The following is a 20,726-nucleotide window of genomic DNA, read 5'->3' on the forward strand; positions in this document are numbered from 1 at the left end:
TGTCTCTTGCCAGCACTGTTTCATTACACCTTTTAGAATGAGTCCCATAAAAATAAATTAACTAAGCTTAAATAAAATAAAGCTATCTACATTGATGTTCTGATGACATCTCTGAAACTCTGTAGCCGCTGCCTTGGCTCTCACATTGCCTGAGATTGCTATTTGTGCATGCACAATCTTTAATTTATAGATTAAAAACAGACATTTAAAAGAAAAAAACAATGCTAAAAAAGCTAATACTAATTCTAAGGCACATCAAAAAATACAAAAGACAGCATATATAAAATCACACAAATCCAGGCAAAAAGTAACCTTTTCATCTTTTAAGATTAAATATTTAAGCATAATTCTCACTTGTCACATTTAATGGTAACTTTATTATTATTTCATTAAGCCTCAGTAAGTCTCAGTGCCGGCATGAACAATTCTTTTTCTCCACAGCAGACATTGGAGCTTGTAAAGGAAAAGCACACCGATGGAGGTGAAAATGCTATATACCTTGTCATTCTGGGGTGATAGTAGTGGGCATATTGATTCACTGTCATGGCTTATTGGGACACTTAATGGAAGTGAGCCGTTGCTAATAAAATTTGTACATGTGCGTTTCCTGGTCTGCCATGAAAGAGGTTGATATCAGGACACTGAAATGAAACAGCTAAATTGAATTCTCTTATTTACATGTGTGCTTTCTCCTGTGATATATCTTCCATGAAAAACAGCTGCTGGTCTCAGGTATGTGTGTGTGTAACACACAAACTGCTGGATTGTCCTGGTGTGTAGTCATTATTTTTATGTTTAACCATAGATTTTCTCAAAATCACTAGCAGTTAAACACAGTTCTCCTAGCTTGCGGTGTCTAATTTTCCTCTGCTGATTTAAATTATTGGTACACTGCTCATTGCTTCACTGTATTCTTCACTGACTGTATCACCACTGAGTGATAAGAAGACCCTCTGTATTAAAGCCTGATTAACTGAACATCAAATTTAATGATGTAAACTGCAGCTGGGTTAGCTGTAAGCTAACATTAACCTCAGTTTCACCAGATCATTCCTAAATTGGGTGGTACTCCTAGTCTAAGATAAGATAAGATAAGATAAGATAGAACTTTATTAATCCCTCAGGTGGGTTCCTCTGGGAAATTCGGTAAAAAAGTCTATGTATGCTTACAAGCGGTACTCACAAAATACATAAAGCAATATGCAGGGAATACTAGCTGACATTAAAAAAAGTAGGGGAAGTTGGCTTTTGGTTACAGAAATGATTCAGAAATGGCCTATAAACTGAAGACAGTATTTATTACTGCTATCATTGATCTCATGTTTCCTCAGACACAGGAGATCCAGTCAAACTTAATGGTACAAACACTTTAATTTGAAATAATTTGAAATAATTTAAACAGCAAAAAATTCAGCCATTTTAAAATATAATAAACAAATATTCAGATACAATAGATTTCTATATACAAACTTAAAGCTTAAAAACCAAAGTCTAAGAGCATCATCTGCAGTATGTTCCCCTACTCCATACAGTGCTTTGAAAACTGTTCATTTACTGAGATCAAGTGCAAAAGTCAGTAAATATGTGAAACCGACACGACTCTGTAATGTGTTTTATAGTTATGTACTGCAGGTTGTAATCTGTGAATGATGTCATGAATGATTTTCAGGTTAGGATTTATCTTTTCACACAGAAGTGGCTGCCCTGTCAGTTGCAAAGCCAACAAACTGTGCACATAACATTTCTTCATGAATCCTTCATAGCAAGAGTTCATAACTGCAGTTTGTCAGAAACAGCAGTTTTGGTGCAGAACTGCTGTTGAACACGTTAAAATGAGAAACTCAGATGTTGGGAATTCTGATGTGAATAATCAGGTGTGTTTTCGATGCTGTGTAGGAATGTTTCTAGGACTATTTTGTGAGGTCCTGTAAAATCTGTTGCTTTGAATCCATTTCATTTCTCTTTTGTTTAGTTAACGGTAATTTTCATTCAGAAGTGGTCTGATCTGATCTGAAACAGTTGGTGATTAGTAGCATAATGAAAAATTGGAATGGATGGACTGGATCATCTCACTGTCACACGATTGAGTGCTGAAAGTGAAAGTCAGTTTCTGATTTGATTGCTTTTTGTGCTGTAAAATGTTCAGAGATGAATGCTAAAAATCAGAGGGGTGAGGGATTTTTTAAATATGTTTATATCCCAACAGCTGTAAAACTAATTTAACACAGGCATGGACGTATAGACCATCCTCCAATCCTCCTTTTTATTCACAAGGTTTCAGTTGTAGTTCAATACTATTTTCTAAGTGTTACAGCATCAGAAGTCCCTTTACAGGATTTGCCTTTTTGATTTCTCACATCAAGCGAGCACAGAATTTCTAACAGCAGCTGCTTCACATCTCTCACAATAGACCACCATAACCAGCTGCTTCATATACCCACATATAAGTTTCTGTTTTGATTTCACTTTGTCTCTTATAGTTAATATTTGAAAATGGGTGCCATCAAGAGAGTGAGTAGAATCTGCATATATTAGCCAAAAATGCAAAAAAAATGTATCCGTTGCTTTAAGCAAATATAAAGATTTTATTTCTTACACATATTTATGGTGTACTACATTTAAAATAAATACATTTTCAAATTTGGTGTAATTATTTTTGCCATTAAGCTCCATGCACTCCTGTTCACTGAGGAATATCTCATGTGTGCTCTCTAGGTGAATTGCACCCAATTTCCACACAATGGCATTAATAGTAAGGGAACAGACTCTGCACAGTGTTTCAGATTTAACCTTTTAGTTACACTTTTTTTTCTTGTGTGTGTGTGTGTGTGTGTGTGTGTGTGTGTGTAGCTCAAAAAGGGCTATGCATTTAGCTCATGCTAAATAATAGCTTGATCTGAACCCCTTAACAATTTGACCACTATCATGACAACGAGAGAGATGTCTATTATGTTTATTTTGAGAAATGTTTAAGAGTTCTGTCAAAAGAAACGTCCAGGGTAAAAAAGGGGAAAACTATGAAAAAAGTACAGGATATTCTTCTGTTAAATACAAAAAAAAATGTGTTTTAATGTTTAATAAACCAATTTCAACACAAGTTTGACTTTTGCTGTTTCTTGCTGTAAATACATTTTTCTATGTAATTTCTAGTATTTCGTAAACAGCATTTACATTTAATGTTCTTTTAAAATCTTCCAGTAAACTGATCACAGCTTTGAATATCTTTTCACTTCCTATCACTTAATAACATAATGGAAACTTAATAATCACTGAAGAAGCATAAAGAGAAATCATAAATCTGAAATAGTTTAATATATCTCAGTTTTCTACTTTGTTTAATGACTTAATGTCTTCTTGAACAGTGCACCTTCTAAAATACTTTAAAGTGTGTGAATTACAATCTCTGTTATGAATGCTGTTGATTAGATATGAATTTCTCATTATCTTTTTCTTTTAGCAAACTTTGTTTCCTATTTACAAAATGCTTGGTTTGATCACTCCAGTAATTATGTGATATATTATATTTAAAAACTGATGATAAGATGGTTTATAATTAAGAAGGTATTTTATTCCTGGAGGACTCTGATAGCATTGAGTTCCAGTAGTACCTAATATGATAAGCAAATTTAACCACAGCCATTTTATGATAGAGATCTAGGAGCTTGCTAGTGGCTGACACTGACATTTGAGGTTAATTCTTCAAAGGCAAACAGACAGGCAACCCGATGGGAAGCCTGATTGGTACTTGGAAAGAACAGCTTAAATAAAATGCATAATCAGATAGCAAACCGCAGGCAGCCAGCCATAGTACTTCATGTGATTCTATGGATAGGAAAGAGCATCCAGAGGCTGAGATGCAGTGAGTCAGCTATCAGCCCCAGCAGCACCGGGTGATTTGAATTTACTGTCAGGATTAATGCCATCCCTAGATTTCGATTTGGTATGTGGCTCTTTCGTTTGTTAGCGACTAGACTGAAAGTGTCTGTGTAGCTAGGCAGAATACTGCTGGAGTTTTCTCCATGTATCTTTTTGTGATGGAAGAACCTCAAAAAAGGAATATGTTCAACTTGCACAAAAGCTTCTTACAGCCTTGTCACATGTGAAGCTCAAAGTGAAATTCTTAATGATAACAAATAAAGAGAGGATGACACTGGAAGACATCTCAGATTTTTTTAAGTCACTGCTTGAGGACGAATGCTTTCCACTTCATAAATTAGCAAACGTTTCCCCTTTTGGTCCTCTGAAGCAAAAAGGAATGACTGTCTCTCTTTGCTGTCAAATTAATTAGAACTGTCCTGTTTTTAATTTTTTTTTTATTTAACCTTTATTTAACCAGGAATGTCCCGTTGAGATCAAAGACCTCTTTTTCAAGGGAGTCCTGGCCAAGAGGCAGCACATTTCAAGACAAATACATACGAACAAACAAAGTTAAAATTACACAAAACAATTACACATTATTGAGGCAGCCTGTAGGCCTTTGAGTTTAGTTTTAAAAACATTTAAAGACAACAATTCAGTTAGTTTCCAGTCTTTCTGTAACATGTTCCATGAAAAAGGCGCAGAGTGGACAAAGGCTTTCTTACCCAGCTCTGTGCGGACAAGGGGAACAGACAACAGCAGCTGATCATTTGAGCGCAAGGAGTAAGAACCACTATTTGTCCTTGTGACCAAAGTACAAATATAAGGAGGCAGCAATCCAAGCATAGCTTAATAATTCTGTTAGATTCTGTTGTGGGTCAGCTGTTAGCTGGCTCTTGTCACATGGAAGTTTCTTGTTTCTGAAGAGCGGGGTTAGTTGTTAGGGAGGGAAGGGGGAAAAAAAATCCCAATTACCTTAGGTTATATTTCTCTTTGGTTACAGGATATGATGGTATAAATGATGTCAGGGCAGAATGACAGGAACTCAAAAGAGGTTATCTGTAGCACAGCCAATTACTCCACAGTGGGCCAGAGAGAAAAGCATGGGTCAAACAAAAGGAGTCCATCAAAAATGCAATTATAGAACGAAACTGCCAACAGATAAGGTTGTGTCCCAACAGGGAGGTAGTCCAACAGTTCCACTAAATACACTAGTGATATTTTAACAGATGTGCTCATTAATTAGAAATGATGAATGAAAACCCAATAAACAGAAAAAGCTTTGGGAATAAAAATACACTAAAGACAATTGCAGCATACAAAGTAGTGATATATATGCCAGCCATAATTTGACAGCTCCATTGTTAATATTTAATTACAGGGACCTTTTACACTCAGCGGCTGTAAAAAGTTGTACAGTATGTGGAAAAATAGGCTAACTGCTTATGGTGTCACTAATGTCATTAGAGTTTCTGAGCTTGGGTCTAAACATCATAGTAGACAAGGATGATCTTGGTTTGCAAAAAACAAACCAAAAAACAAAAAAATATTCAACATTATTATTTTCACTAACTAGTACAGAACACCAGATCTGCTAGAGACAATGGCAGTGACAAAAAGACAGGAGCCATAGCTGGAGATGTTATGGTTTTCATTGGGACTGGCCAGGTTGGACACGATTAGAAATGAGTGTATCATAGAGACAGCTCAGGATGAGTGGTTTGGAAATAAAGCTAGAGAGGCAAGGCCGAAATGGGCACGTGCAGAGGATGGTTACTGGATTTATTGGGCAAAGGATGTTGAAGATGGAGCTGCCAGGCAGGAGAAAAAGAGGAAAATCACACAGAAGGTTCATGGATGTGGTGAAGGATCACATGCAGAGGTCAGCATGAAAGGAGAAGATGCAAATGACGGGGTGAGATGGAGGCATATGATATGCTATGGTGACCCATAAAGGGAGTAGCAGAAGAAGAAAAAACTCCATATTTGGCAAGGTGTTACAGCATTAAAGTCAGTCCTACGCATGCCAGTGAGCGCTAACGAGATAAGCTGATGATTTCACTTTGAGTTTATTTTAGATTAAGCTGTAGAACTGATGGAAAATGAAAAATGGGTGATAATTGTTTGTAAATTTGACACTATTAGCAGAGATCACCCCATTACTGCCCTGGCTGATTATCAGACCAGATATTTGTTGTTTTCAGAATCCATACTTAATCCAATTGCTGCTTAAATAACAAATAACTCTGTTTTGCTGTAATGGCTCTTTTTGAACAGTTACTGCTTGCAGGCTCATAGACGAATGGAAAGAGTAAATTATTACTGAGATTATTTTGTTTTAAAGATCATCTGCGACATGTCTCAAGATTTGCAGTTGAATGGCTGCGATGTGCACCAGATCTCCTTCACAGTGTTAAAATTGTGATTGTATTTTGGGGAAGAGGGAACACTTGCAATGACAATCAGGGTGAGAAGGGCAGTGAATGAAGATGCTGGATGGGAAACACAATGGTGGAGGCTGCTTTCGTGTAATTCTCTCGATCAAATTCATGGTGCGCACTTCTATGTTAATGATGTGAAACAACCACCATTCCAAGTTTCAGTGTGGATCACTGGCCAGATTAAAATCTTTCAAAGTTTTGTTTTTTGTAGACTTTTTTTAATTGCAGTACATTTAATGTTGCACCGTGGATGTTAGAAAGTAAAAATGGCAATAAAAGCACAATCCCAGCATATATTGAGTGTGCAAAATATTGTAATAAACAGTACACTGCTGCCACAATCTGGATAAATCGATTAAAACAATGAAAAAGCAAAACAAATTTGCATACCAGCATTTGAAACTTCCAAAAGTTAGTAACGCTTATTAAAAGTAAAAGCAGTGAATGAGTTATTTTTTTCTTACAAGCTAAAAGAGCTAAAGAGCCATTCTCTCCATAATGGCCAAAAAGCCAACATAGGTAAAAAGGGTAAGTCTTTACAATATATAGATCACAAAGCGCCACTTATAGTGTCTAAGTTTTTGAAAGCTATTGGAAAAGGCAAAGAGTATCCTGCAAAAAAAAAAAAAAGACACAGTTGAAAGGGGAAGCAATTTTGAATTGAAAGACAAAAACACTTTCTGCAACAATTGTGATAAATGACAATGCGTGTGTAGCGGGGGACCTCAGAGAATAAAGAAACGGGAAAGTGCCTAGGAGGAGGAAAAATAGGGCAAATGAAGTGGCAAAGACAATCTTTGCAAACTGCACGGAAAAAAGAATATCAGTCTGTGTCTTTGTGCATGTGTAGGTGTGTATGCGTGTCTATGTGTGTGTTGGAGTGGGTGGGTGTGCATACATCTGCGTATGCATATGCAGTGGGAAAGAAGGAGGGGGTGTGTTCACTTGGAGACAGCAGGGATGGCTTATTAGGAAATCATTCCTTTTAGCCAATGGTTTTTAAGAGGGAGGCAGATGTCATTTGGCTGAGAAGTACCACCTCCGAGAGCCAGCACATCCCCTTCAGTGTAACGCCGCGCTGTGTGAGAGCACCACTATCCCTGCTGTCTCCTCTCTGGCTATTTCTCCCGTTTGGTCCACAGACACTTTCTCGCCTTCTCCCTGATTCCTCCTGCTCCCTCTCTTTCTCTGCGCTCTGCTTGCCCCTCCTCTCTCCTTGCCTTTCCCCCCTTCTCTCTTCTCCTTCTTTCTCTGTGATTCTGAACCATAGACACAGATAGGATCTGTTACAGCATCAGCATCAGCAAGAGCTCAGGTAAGACCCTTTTTTCTTTTTGGTTTGTTTTTTCTTCGCTTTGCAATGAGGGTTCATAAAATTTAAAGCATAAAGCCTGGTTGCTTGCTTCCCGTAGTGGACAAATTGATTTCTCCACATTTCTAGTTTCTCCTTGCTCTGTTTGCCGTGATGAATTTGAAGTGGAGGTCTGATTATTTTAAGAGAGACAGTCTGAGCAAAGTTGAGGAACTCAAATGTCATTTTGTAAGCGCTTTTATTGCAAATAAGTTGTGACAATAACAACTTCAGGAATTTTACTTCAGGCAGAGGAGTGTACCTGATAGGTAGGACTGAATATACCCTTAGATAGAAAGGAAAACACGGATATTATGTATTAAACAAAGATGTGCAATGAGGCTGAAAGAATGAGAAATAAAGCCTGCAGCATGGGACAAAACAGAGAAGCAAAAGGGCTTTCGCTGGTCGAAGCTGGTGGCACAAAGTGAGTTAAGAGTTAGGGAAGCTCAAGTGTTCACAGATTGGCAGGTGCCCAGCGGACACAGTTTATCAGGACCTGTCATCCTTCCTGAACAAAGATATTTTTCTCTTTGGTATATTTATAGAGTGATCACATGTGACTTTGTGTACAGCAAAGAAAAACACGATAGTAAAGCTATTAGTGTTCTATGCAAGAACAGTTTTTCTCTTCTTCAGAGTGTGTCAGAACATCTGAGGCTATACAGTATGACTGACTAGATTTTTTTTTAATGTATTCTTTTAATCTTGGCTTAAGATGGTTACATTGAAAATCTATGTCTACTGAAATGAGCAAGTGAGAGAATCAGTAGGTTTTTCTACAACTGCGTGTTATAAGAGAAGGTTAGGTCATAGTGTTAACTATATAGTAATTGCTGGTCATGGTTATAGCATTTGTGAAAACAGTTCCCTTTCAAAGTGTAATCTTTATAAATGCAAATGACTATATAAATTTGCATAAATTACAGAAGCAGACCGTGCTTTTTGCCTCCCTCATTTCGGAGATGTTAAAATGAGTTTAAGACTGCCCCATGAGCAACGCTTAGCCTTTGAAGTTTAAATAAACAATAGGACCATGCAATTGTACTTGTGCAATGCAACAGTGAAGCACATTAGTGTCACTTAAATCATGTCTCATGGTGGGTTTGTCTGCTTTGGAGCACCTTTGCAAGAGAGCCTTTGCTGTAATGATGAATGTTGAAAGGTGGTCTTTGCTGATAAGTAATCTTTCAAGTTCATCTTTAGCTAATATTTTCTCGAGGACCGATGCCCTGTTGGTTGTTTCTGTGGCGTAAGAATATTCATCATACTGATGAATTTAAATGAAATCTGAAAATAGCTCTGAGCAAAGTTGCGTCGGGTCTCATAAGTAATACAGCGGTGTGCTTATATTTCATTCATGACATAGTTTGCAGCGCTCTCTTGGACTGTGGAGAGAAATGAGAGAAATAGCTTTGTGATGTGAAAAGACACTGGTTGTTGAGGTGAGAGAACAACCAGATACACTGCAGTGGAAACACTAACAGCTGGAGCTGAAACTGCATTTTAATTTATGGACACACACACAGAAAACTTGCTCATTTTCACCAGACTTGCCATATTCCACAACAGTTCTGAGGCATTTATGCTGTTTGCTTGGCAATGCAACCCACACTGCACACAGCAACGAGGAAAGGCATGGTATAGGCTTTTTTGACATCTGTTAATGATACAAAATCAGTGACAGAACTACAAACCAAGAGATGTAAACGTCTTTTGTGCAGTATGTGCTGTGTTAATGTTTTCTAGAGCAAAAAGAAGCTGCCTCAGCTTGCCTGACACAGCCTCTTTCATTAACCCAGCATTCAGCTGGAGACCCAGAAAAATATCCGCGTTTTGAGGAAATGAGAGACAGAGAAATGGGGAAGCTGGTGCCTTTTCAGTCCGCTGAGGGTTCTGTGCTGACAGCTACACTCCGTCTTTTTTTCTGGTTGGTTGTGAGCTGCCCCAGGTGTGACAGGCAGCCGGAGTAATGGGGGACATTTGACAGATGCATATTTCCAGCCTTGAAAGCTTCATATAAAGAAGATAGACGGCATGGATTCAGGCTGAGCGTGGGACAAACTGTTGGGCTGTGAATCACCTCAATGAGTGCGCCGCCTCTCTGCTCGATTGATCCGTCACGTGACTCTCACAAGCCTTCCAAGTTACTAATTGTATCCCCACCTGATTATTGATTGAAATATGAGGGTGGTATATTGGACTCAAGGAGGCAGGCAGCGTGTTGTGCCCACTTATACTGGTGGAGGTGGCTGGATTACAGACAGAGGGACCCCACAGATTTCACTGGTTTGATTTCAAAAAAGAAATATTTGGAATGAAAAGTGTGACTTCTGTGTAGGTTGAGTGCGCATGTGTCTGCATGCACATGTGCATGGGGTTGAGGTATCACTTGTGTGCTGGATCCATTTTTGCAGCATCGCGGGATGCTACTAATAATGGTGGCTTTATGCAATAATTAATCTTTTACAAGGCTATAAGGGCACATAACTAGGAGTCAAGGTAGGAGGATTAGATTACAGTTTGTAAAGTAGATGGAAGCGTTTCTTGGCAATCAGACTTCATCTGGCAGTCAGTCAGCCCAGGGAAACGCTAACTGAGCAATGAATTCTCCAATTTAAGGTATATTTGTCTCCAGTGTGCCCCTATGTCATTTAAAGTCCCTGTATAATTTAAATTTACAGATTGGCCCATTTTTACTTGTTAAAGAACACATGTTAGGTGCTTTGAGCTAATATGCTCACAGGGATACTGACATGTTTGGCTATTAAAGTAGATGTCATGTTTGCCATGTTCACCATCTGGGTTTAACATTATAGCATACTAGCGTTTGTGCAACTCAAGCACAATAAACCTTCTTCTTATTACTATTCTGAATGTCTGTACATGGCAATCCATACAATAGTTGCTGTCTGACTGATCACCAGATTGAGATGAGCTGAAGGTACATTTCCACACATGCGTGGGTCTAGAAGATAGATGCACCCAACATAAAGTCACCCATTGGTTTTAGACTGCACATTTTCACCACTCAGCACCTTGTTAAGTTTTCAAAGACAGATATTGCTATATTGGGATAAGATGTAGTGATAAGCTATCAGCTTGATTTTGAAGCTGCATGGGTGGACATGAAGGTACAGACATCTAATAAGCACAACGTAAGAGGTTAAAATAGTAGAACTTCACTTAGCAAAACTTTGTGGATGGTCTGTACCACAGCAGGCAGTGATTTTGTCAGATAGGTCCATTAAAAAGCTCCAAAGGCCACCAAAGCAGAAAACGTGGTGGAAAGGTCTACCAGTGTCTCCCATTAGTGGACGTTGAGTGCATCAGATACCTGTAGCTACAGCAAACTGATTGGCAGGTTTCCCAAAACAAAGTGGCCATGCCCATAGCCCACAAAAGTACAGTGCAGTTATATTACAGTTATTATGAAGGAAGCTATCCAGAGAGATGCCCAGTTTTGTGGACCATGTAAGTCATATATGAAGCATGTAAAGTTTCTTAACCTTGTAAAGATGTCATTTTAACAAAGGAGTCTATGGCAATGGACTGTATTTAGGAGTCAGACTGAACTAGATTTCGATGGATACTGCACTTATTGGTATTTTACATTGGCTTCCTTTTTCAGTCTTGGGAGTTGACCTACAAAATCATGCACAGACCAGCCACAACATTATAACTACTGACCAGTGAAACAAATGATCTCATTATAATGCAATGTTCTCCATGTGTGCTGGTATTCATGTGGCTGACCACCCACTTAAGGATTGTTCCAGATCAATCACACTCCCACAGAATTGACATTGACCCAGCCTTCAAACTCCCTCGATCCCAATCTGATCAATTATCTGCAAGATGTAAGCCAGATCCACAGAGGCCCCATACTGCAACCAGGAACCAAAGGATATACAGCCAAAAGCCTGGTGCCACACACACCACAGGATATTGCAGACCCACTGTGTCCATGCTCTGATGGGTCAGAGCTGGCATAAGAAAGATGTGAAAAAGATAGCAGGTGGTTTTACCGTGGTCGATGATTGACGATTACACACAAACTAGAAAGATCACGTGTAATAAAATACAGCTAAAAATATAATTTAAGAAACGTTCTCCAAAGTTTTTGTGTCTCAGCCCCACATTCTGATCTGACAGGCTGTTGTTAAGTAACTGTATAGAGAAAAACAGCAGTCAGTGATTGCAACTTAACTGAGTACAACTTCTCCACTGTGTAGGTGTATGCTGTATTTGAAAATGCCTATGGTGTTTCAAATAATATAGCTAATCAAAGTGATATTTATGAACAAATTTGCATTAAAATATTTCTTTTGACTAAATCACAGTGATCACAGTTTCTCCGTCTGTATAGCAAGCACATGTGGCCACTTCCATTTGTATTAAATAATAAACATAAGTTCTCTTTTGAAGTCATGAACTGTGAGCAAGTGTTCTGGGCTGCAAGTAAAATGTTACACAACTGTTTTCTTTATGTGAAAGCATTGGCATTATAAAATGATAAAGGACAGATGGCTTAGTGCATACTTCTTTATCGCTAAGGGCTCTTCATATTACAGTTTATTCTGCCGTAATATGATGCAATGAGAGTGCTGAGCAAGTACAAAGTTATTTGTCAATTACACCTCCCTGTTAATAGGATTAGATGCATCTGAAAAGCTCTCAAAAGGGTTGTTTGCAGTGAATATGGTGTTCACAACTGTGACAGAGAGGCACGGCTCATGCTGAGGCTATGAGCAATACATTGTGACAATGTTTTGGAGGAAAGTTGATTATTGGTTGTAAAGAGTACATCAGTCTGTATATGTGGGGTTTTTTGTACTATTTTAATTTAAATACTCAGACAAAAATGATGACGTAATTTCACGGTTGGTAAATTAGGAATACTTTCCCAGGATGGATACACTGTTGTGTGCTCAAATGATATATATGCATAATCACTTTAATCAGTCAGTTGATAGTCAAGGCATGCATTTAACTGGATAACCTCTCCGTTATTTTTCATTTTGGTTTATTAAAATTTGTGAACAACAAGACAAACATGTGCACATATGTTCCCAACATAATACTGGATGGTTGTATTGACCATTGTTAGGTTTTGTATTGTTGATTGTCATTTATGCTTAGAAATATCTACTTATATATGCTTAGAGTTTTATAAATGGGAAGAGGTCGTACCTTGTCTTATTGTTTTATGGTAGGATAAACGTATCTATATCTATATCTACACACACACACACACACACACACACAGGCAAGGTACTCTTTGTATGTAGACGTCGTATGTTAATGAACCTATGCATATTCATGTAACCTCAATAAAAGAGCAGTGTTATGGGGGAGCGGACGAGAGCAACTGGGGTCAAGCGAAGGAACAGCATTTGTCCGGTTCTCTCCCGTGCACGAGAAACATGAAGAACTTTGCCTACTTCGTGTCTTGCTTTGCTGTGTAATTATATTGTCTTCAACGTTCCAGCGAATAGGTTCAAGCTACAAACCTATCAACCATCTCAACAGATTGTTAGAGATTCTATAAAATAGTAGAAATTCCCTCAAAGAAATCTTTTTCTTAGAGAAGGCTGTGTGGCGGTGAAACCAAATTGGCCTTTTGAAAGTATGTCCATCAGTTTGTTTGTTTGAAGTGAAGAAAGTCCTGTTTTTTTCCTGATTGAAATGCAACTGTGATAAATATTAAAAAAAAAAATAGCAGACATGTTTTTGATTTTATTTTCCCCTCTTAATGCATTCACAAACCAAAGCAAAAAAGGCATCCCCTTGAATTTTTTAAAAGCTATTTACTATATATGACAGATTTGCATTAAGAAAATATAACGTATCTCCTTTGATGGTTTAATTTGAATACTTTGTGGAGAGGACTGCCAGGATGTGTTTTGACAATGTCTTCATCTCGAGAAATATCAAATCACGGAAGTTCAAAAGCAGTTTTTTTTTTTTTTTTTTTTTTTTGTTATACGTAAAATTGTATTGTATTTATTTAAATTTTTACTTTTTAATTATTTTATTTGCATTTTTCTAATCACTAGGGTTTGAGAGTAACGCAATTTCTATTCTGTGTATGTCCTGTACATGTGGCAGAATTGACAAATAAAGTTGACTTGACTTGACTTGACTTGAACAGGAACACTTCAGGGGTTTGGTATGCCTGCAAAATGTTTCTGGGCTGTAATATATTTCCCCCTTCACTCACTTTACTGCTTTACACCCTTTTCACATGAAAAGCGACACCCGCTACTATTCAATTCATTTTTAATGAGAAGCATGCGGGCAGTGAGGGACTTGTGTGCACGCACCGTGGAAGCATGGGATTTATCACAATTGTCAGAGATCACATTTTATGTTGAGGTCACGAGAAGGAGGAGAATTTAATTTTGGCCGGGTTGGACTGCCCCGGAGCTGTAATGTACATATTTAAATTTACAGGGATATAAACTAAAAGGCACATGTCAGTAAAGGGAGGCTCAGCGAGCTGTCTGTTCTGAGACGAGAAGAATGTACTCTTGTGACCGTGTCCTCTGGTAATGTTTTGTGTAAAGGCAGAGTACTATCAAAGCAGCTCTTATTGTGTCAACAGCTAGCAATATTGTAAATGTGTGTGTCAGTGAAAAATGGTGCAGCAATAAAGTAGAACTGTGATATCCTGATTGTACAAACTAAATATTGCGAACGGTTAGCTTGAGTGTTGATGCTAGCCAAAGTTAGCTATCTTTATCAAATTAGCTGGTGGCAGAATTGAGCATGATGTCTTTTATATATTGTTATGGACTGCTCTAGTAAAGTGAGTGGGGAATACATTGTTGTTGATTGAAAACATCCCTTCATGATGGTTTGATTACTCTGCTGTTCCCATGGTTACTTCATTGCGCACATGTACTGTATCGATACCCCAGATGGTGTGTTTGTTTCTTACATGCGGCAGGGTGTGGACCTCAGATTGGAGACTGCTTCCATCTGAAAGCACCTTTCTCATGACACATGCAGTTATATCATTAAGCTAGCTGCCATTTATTTTAATTTGAGCATGTGTGGGCCATTCATGGAAAAGTAATTCATATTCCACCCTGCTTTGCAGCTTCCCTGTGATGTTTCCAGGATATGTTTTCAATTCCAATTCTGAGTATGGCTTTTAAAGAGTTACATAACTTTAAAAAACTCTTTCCTCCTAGGTATGTACTTACACCCTGCTGTCTTCAGGTGGTTTTAAATGAATGCTTGTTTGCTGTGTGAGTTTAAATTCTTCTTTTTCTACATTATCACATGGGATTGTATATAAATATCATGCTATTTTAGGCGCATCTGGTGCTTCTTTAAACCTTTTCCTGCCATTTTACTTGGCATTCGAAATATTTTGGGTTAGGTCAGGTTGGGGTCGAGAATTTAATGCCATAACATGGCACATTAAAAGCAAAAACATTGTGATAACACAAGAAATGTCTTGCTGTTACAGTTATGTACCATTTTAAGGTACAAGTTTGGGGGAAAAAATATTGCATGTCTCTCCTTTATGTTAGAGAGCTGCAATTTTCAGCTTTTTCAAAGCAATTGCTATTTTAGCATTTTTTTTAAATGTCTATGGATAGAATGGAAACCTATACTTAACAACTGAACCAAGTGGTGGTTCCATATTTCAGCTCCACAAAAAGAATATTCTCACATCTAGTGAAAACATGCTGTATGCACAGAGTATAAATTACAGTTACAGCTACTACATTCATCTGGGGTAACCTGCATTACGGCATAAACTGTTCGGGAAGAGTAATAGAGAAAGAAATGTGTTCATTTACTGCAGTTTATATAAGCAACTATTTGTCTGATTGCTATATTCATGAGCTCTTGTGATATTAAAATGTAGTTTTTTTACACTTCTGGCACAGTGGTTAGTACTGTCTCCTCAGAGGAAGACGATTTGAATTTGCTGCCGAGGACTTTCTGTGTGGAGTTTGTGTGTTCTTCCTGTGCCACCAAAGACATTTATGATGGATCAATTGGCAGTGAGTGTGAGTGATTGCCTGCTTCTCTGTGTGATGAACTAGTGACGCCTTTTGGGAAATGTCAGTTTAGATGGGGCATCGGCATAGGCTTCACAACCCTGCGACCTTAGTTAGATAAACTCCTAAGAAAATCCACAGATGGATTTTCATAAATAAGGAGCTTAACAAACTGCTTTGATAGTTATCCCTGGAAAATGGAGATATGAGTTTGGTTTCATTTTAGGGTGAATTCTAGATTACTTAAAAACCTTGCAAGCATTTGGCTATGTATATGCAGGTTATCCTCAAAGATTACTTTTAAAATATGCACTCAGATACCTCAGTTTCAAAACTGTGGCTGCCAGAAACATGGTTTTTCTAGAGCCAGACGTGAGCACATTCTAGCGAAGGCAGAATGCTAAGTTACAACTAATGCTAGAGAGCCTAAAAGGTACATCTATAGTCTGTATATTAGACAGAAAACCAAATTGAACCAGGTTGTAAATATGCTTATTCCTGCTGCAAAGTTAGCCATTTTTACATGGAATTCTGTGGGGACAGACCTGCTTTTAGAGCCAGCGTGAGATGGCCACTCGTGACAACTAAAGTTTTTGGCACTTCCACATTGTCTTCATTTCTAACCCCTGAGAGGTTGCTGCTGTGTTTGCTTGTTGAGTAACTGGAGCTTCCAGTGAGTCATTTATCTTGCTACATTAGCTGACATACTGTAGATATGTATATAGACTTGCATCATGGTGTAACTTTTATGAGGTACAATACTATAAAAGGTGACTTTAAAAATTTTATTTTTCCCCCAAATGGTTTATTTTGTTGTTGCTCCTTTAATTTTCTATAAAAATTATGTGGTTGAATTAGGATCCCATTCACAAATAAACTACCAAAGTGTGGCTCTTGGAAACAATTGTTACCTCTTTTGACCTCAACTTAAAAAATGTACCCTTTTTCACCTAAGCTTAAAAACACCTGACTCCATTAAAATAAAGAAATCCTTCTTAGAGGAAACCATTTAGAAAATGCTACCCTTGACATGGTTAGTGGTGATAATTTCATGCTCCTATTCCTCTTCACATCAAACTGATAGAGGGTAGGATGGAAGCTATTATTTGGACAGAAGAATCATAATTCTCTGCAGGGCTGTTGTTAGTTCACATTGCTACCCAAAACACAAACACTTTTTTTTCCCCCAGAGTCTATTGAATTTGCTGACCCCCAACACCCCAACAGTTTTCAATTACATTAGCCCCCACACTGCAATCCACTTGGAATACAAATGCAGAAGCTTGAACAAGCCTTCTCTTAAGAGTCTTTGTCAAGTAGCCGGCTTATTTGTCTATAGTTCTTTCCATCTGGCCACACAGGTTATTCGTTGGCTGTTTTGTAGTTGTCAGGCAGCTGAAGGAGTCTGTCACAAAACCCAGTCAGCTCACTGGCCTTTAGCTTAGATCTCCTGCTTTTGTCACCCCAATTAACTTTGGATCACTTGCTATATTCACTAAATCTTCCTAGCGTGTAATAGAATTAGTGCAGCAATACAATTCGTTCTTAATGGTCAAATGTGTCTTTTTCTTGGCCTTCTGTACAGACATTCTGTCTCAATTGGCGTTTTTTTTCTTGGTTATTCTGCTGCTGTCTTTGAGGTGTCAGCGGTAATTACATTTAATGAGAAAGGAATGGAGTTGTTCACCTGAACAGAACGCACGACCTCTGATGAAAGAATGCCGTTTCTGCTTATGAAAATGTGCAGTCAGTCAGTTGCGATGCTACTCTGATATTCGGGGTTCGAATCGGTTTTGAACAGTCTTTTGTGCGATATGGATTCAGAAAGAGGCGATGGCACAACTAATGACTGGCAACTAAAGGGAGCGTGTACTTTAAGACTTAGTAATGTAGACTGAAGAGGTGAGAGTGAGCTGCTTAAGATCAACGTTCTTTTGATTTGCTGAGGCTCTTTTAAATGCTGCTGTTGCATCTTGTCTAATTTACCATGATAAGAAGCTGTCTTCAAGCTGAAATTACTAATGAGATGGGAATATTTTTTAAAAAGTGTATTAAGAAAAATCCGGTGTTGCTCATTTGGTGTTACCACAGCCAAATATGATTTCCCTTGCAATGCATTTACTCTCTATCTCATCCAGTGACTTAGTATTTGCAGTGATCTGTGGTGTGAGTGGAAACATCATCTGACGTGAAACTGAAAGATAAAGAAGTCATCATATTTCTGAGTTTTTACATTTTAATTATTTAATGCTTATTATAAATGCTAATTATACTGATGTTACATTGACTACTGTGTACTTTATGTTTCACTCGAAAAAAAGTCAGAATTTCTTGTAATTTTTAAAGTGGTCTTGAGCAATATTTCTTTGGACTTTTTGAAAAGTTTTCAGTTTTTCTTTGGACACTGGCTACTTTTTCACTCACATTCAGTCGAGTGTTTGTACCTGATAATTTTCACAGAAATGTTTTTCTACTTTGTTAAGCCTACACATAATAGACAATCTAGCAAACAACCAATTTTAGATTTAGATTTAGGAGCTCAGCTTGGTGTGCAGTGTGTCTTTAAAAAAAATGAGGAAACTAGAGGAGAGGAGGAGAAAAAAATCTATCAAAGACCTGACACAGAAACATCTGGCCTTTCAGTCAATCCATCCACTTCATTAAATTGTCAAGAAGTCATGCTGAAGGGTAACAGTGAGGCCAAGATATGCCAAATCATAAATAGAAGAAAAGAAAATAAGCAGCAACAGGTCTCATGGAGTGATGAATCCAAATGTGAAAATATTTGTTCAAATGAATTTTTAGTTCAAATCACTGTCAGTATGTATGGAAGAGGTTATAAAAGAGGTACAACAGTTATTATCTACAGCCATCCATTAGTATGGTCTGTTTTTGATTGTTTTTTTGTTTTTTTTAGTGGGGAGTTATTTTGTGTTACTGCTTCCTGTTTTATTTTGATAGTAGTTTGTCTAGTGTGCGTTGTATTTAGTTTTACTTTCCCGCCTTGTTCTAATTAGTTTCAGCTGTGTCTCGTCATCCTCCCGTGTCCACTTTCCTTGACAACCTCATGTGGGAGTATTTAAGGCAAACCTTTCCCTTTCCTTGTTTCAGAGAGTCTGTTAATCCTCCTTGTGTGTTACTGGCTTGTGTTTTGAATTCGTTTTTTTATCACTTTTTCCCAGTTCTTATTCTAAACTATGTATAAGGTCCTCAATATGTGTATTTACATGAGCAAGAGGAAGTAGTTCATTTGCTGTAGTTTAGAGGCGAACTGTGCATCTATGTATTTGTCATTATTGATAAATAAAGTAGGACAAGCTCTAAATTAACAGTAGAAAGGGAGCGTTTCCTCAGCATACAATAGAGTGGCTCATGGATGTGCGTGCTTTTTCTTAACACTATCATTGTAGCTTTGGCTACACAGGTAGTATTTATTTAGTACTGGAGCTGCAAATTGCCATTCCAAAAAAATATATTTTGCTTAATGTATAGCAGAGGTGGGACCAAGTCATTGTTTTGCAAGTCTCAAGTAAGTCTCAAGTCTTTATCCTCAAGTCTCAAGTCAAGTCTCAAGTAATGTCAGGCAAGTCAGAGTCGAGTCTCAAGTCACTGGTGTAAAAGTCCGAGTCAAGTCACAAGTCTGAAACTTTGAATTTCAAGTCCTTTCGAGTCTTTAAAAAAAACAAACGAAAAAATAATGTTGCAGTTATATGCTAAATGTAAATATTAGACCATGTAATTTTTAAATCTGTGTTTTTCTCAACACATGACAAAATAGTGAACTTAGAAAATATACACAAATTGTGAAATTGCACCTCTTTAAAATGCAGCTCAATTAAACTTAGCTCCAAGAATAATTTTCACCGACAGTTCTGAGATACGCTGCATGTTATTCTTGGATGCGGTTGTAGGACCAGCTTTAAAATCGCATGACAAAAATATCATACACATTAAAAAAAACTGTATCACCAACGTAGCCTGGACAACATTTGCTAGTTAGATGAAGTCAGCTATCTCATCTTAGCATATTTATATGCATATTTATAATCATACGGTTCTTGGAGTGAGTGCATACACTCATGAAGTTTAGTAACTTCCGGTCACTGCAACAAGCCCAGGTACAGACGGATGGGTACAGGACCTTGAAATGCACCGTGTAGAAAGTAAAGACCATCGTACGTATCATAAGTTTACCAGTCTCACAAATCGTCTTCATAAATACACATTCGTTAACCGTTTATTAATATAACCTTTGAGCTCAACGGTAATTAATTAGTAGTGGAAATAATTTCTGGTAGCATCACAGAAATGTAGCAGTGACAATAATATTGTATGCTGTAATCGTACTGGGCAATTAGTGATACAAAAAACCTGTTTTATCCTGTGAATAAAAGTATGTGTTTTTGTCAGTGTACCATAATAACAGAAGCGAAACGCAATATTGTGTCAGGATAATTTACTATTTATGCACAATAAACAAAGGAGCATAGCGCGACAATTTCTGTTCAGCGCCAGACTTGCTTGTAACCTATATCACCAATTATGTTAAGAAAAATGACGCATTAACTACAACAGCAGACTGACCTTCGTGTAAATTCTTGGAGCAGACTAACCTGTGAGCTGGAGTGTTCTAGGACGTTATATTTGATCTTTGAATGGCTGCAATCCAGTCGCCTCTTTGTTACTTCGGAAACATGGCTCGAACAATTTCTCTTCCACGACGTAATCCGATAACAACCGATCTCTTTACCCGTCGGCTTCCCGTGGCTGTCATGCGACCGGCTATTGCAGTTAATAATACAACAGCTTCTTGACATTTTTGTGTTTCTTTTTATCGCTGTATAACTGATTTTAATTGAAAGCCTGCGTGCGCTAGTACCGCTTGCCACGAGTTCCCAGAATCCTTTGCGGTTCTACCCGTGAATGACGTCACATTTTCAATCTCTATATAATATGCATGTTAAATTTTATATTTGGGGTGAAATATCAAGTCTTTTCAAGTAAACCGGTTCAAGTCCAATTCAAGTCCCAAGTCATTGGTGTAAAAGTCCAAGT

The 20,726-nt window shown here is 37.8% G+C and overlaps 1 protein-coding gene across 1 annotated transcript in view; it reads left to right on the forward strand.

Moving 5' to 3' along the window:
* The first annotated feature begins 7,401 nt into the window (after positions 1-7,401).
* Positions 7,402-20,726, forward strand: part of thsd7ba (thrombospondin, type I, domain containing 7Ba) — a 196,946-nt gene continuing 183,621 nt past the window's right edge. The window contains exon 1 of the mRNA XM_085434400.1: positions 7,402-7,614. The gene's annotated coding sequence lies outside the window, so the exon portion shown is untranslated. The remainder of the gene's footprint in view (positions 7,615-20,726) is intronic.

This window comes from Copadichromis virginalis, linkage group LG16 (genome assembly GCF_057382275.1).
Source record: "Copadichromis virginalis isolate Kocher_CV1m ecotype Utaka linkage group LG16, C_Virginalis_male_GT1.1, whole genome shotgun sequence".
Taxonomy (NCBI): domain Eukaryota; kingdom Metazoa; phylum Chordata; class Actinopteri; order Cichliformes; family Cichlidae; genus Copadichromis; species Copadichromis virginalis.